Source organism: Galeopterus variegatus, unplaced genomic scaffold, assembly GCF_000696425.1.
Source record: "Galeopterus variegatus unplaced genomic scaffold, G_variegatus-3.0.2 Scaffold7596, whole genome shotgun sequence".
Taxonomy (NCBI): domain Eukaryota; kingdom Metazoa; phylum Chordata; class Mammalia; order Dermoptera; family Cynocephalidae; genus Galeopterus; species Galeopterus variegatus.
In genome coordinates, this window is record NW_007733707.1 from 11,100 (window position 1) to 12,245 (window position 1,146).

Consider the following 1,146-nt stretch of genomic DNA (forward strand, 5'->3'; position numbering starts at 1 on the left):
GGAGGAAATTTTGGCGGTGGTAACTATGGTGGTGGTGGGAACTAGAATGATTTTGGAAATTATAGTGGACAGCAGCAATCAAATTATGGACCCATGAAAGGGGGTAGTTTTGGTGGAAGAAGGTCGGGCAGTCCCTGTGGTGGTGGTTGTGGATCTGGTGGTGGAAGTGGTGGATATGGAAGCAGAAGGTTCTAAAAACAGCAGAAAAGGGCTACAGTTCTCAGCAGGAAGAGAGCGAGGCGTTGTCAGGAAAGCTGCAGGTTACTTTGAGACAGTCATCCCGAGTGCATTAGAGGGACTGTAAAAATCTGCCACAGAAGGAACGATGCTCCATAGTCAGAAAAGTCACTGCAGCTTAAACAGGAAACCCTTCTTGTTCAGGACTGTCATAGCCACGTTTGCAAAAAGTGCAGCTATTGATTAATGCAATGTAGTGTCAATTAGATGTACATGCCTGGGGTCTTTTATCTGCTGTGGCTTTTTCTTTTCATTACACCAGGTATATTGCCTGTAAATTATGGTAGTGGTACCAGGAATACAAAATTAAGGAATTTTTAACTTTAAAAAAAATTAAATAAAGGACGTTGAGATGTTTGTTACTCTTAACAGTGGAAGCAGCTGTGTGAGGAGGGAGGGAGGGGTCGTGACGGTTGTTAGAGGGTCGAGTGAGGTGGACAGGGCCATGCGTGTGACAGGCAGCCAGGTAATGGCCTCTCAGCAAACATGGGGAGAGCATGTTGCAGGATGAGACACGCTGGGGCCACTTCCCTCCCACTGAAGTCACAGTCGTTCAAGGAGTCCTGCAACTTTCTGGGATGGATCCTGGAGCCAGACCTCTGGGCCTGCGACACCAGCTTCCTGTGCCCCATGAGAGCCTGAACGCCCATCTTGGCGGCCAGCAGCTGACGGCCTCGTGTGCCCAGCTCTGAGTGCTGGAGTCCTAGTGCCCAGAGGTGACTGTGATCCAGGAAGAAACACAAACTTTCGGGACTGACACCTGGAGCCCACATGTGACGTTTGGGGGGCCCTGAAGAAAGAGCACAGGATTTAGCCAGAGACGACTGGTTCCTCATCCAACCTCTGCCACTTTTTAGCCATGTGATTTTGCAAATGGCTTTTCTCGTCTCAGGACCTCAGAGTTCCTTG

At 49.3% G+C, this 1,146-nt stretch overlaps 1 pseudogene; it reads left to right on the forward strand.

Annotated features, from left to right (window-relative positions):
• The window catches only part of LOC103607621, a 1,119-nt pseudogene extending 924 nt beyond the window's left edge, over positions 1 to 195 (forward strand).
• Positions 196 to 1,146: the final 951 nt, after the last annotated feature.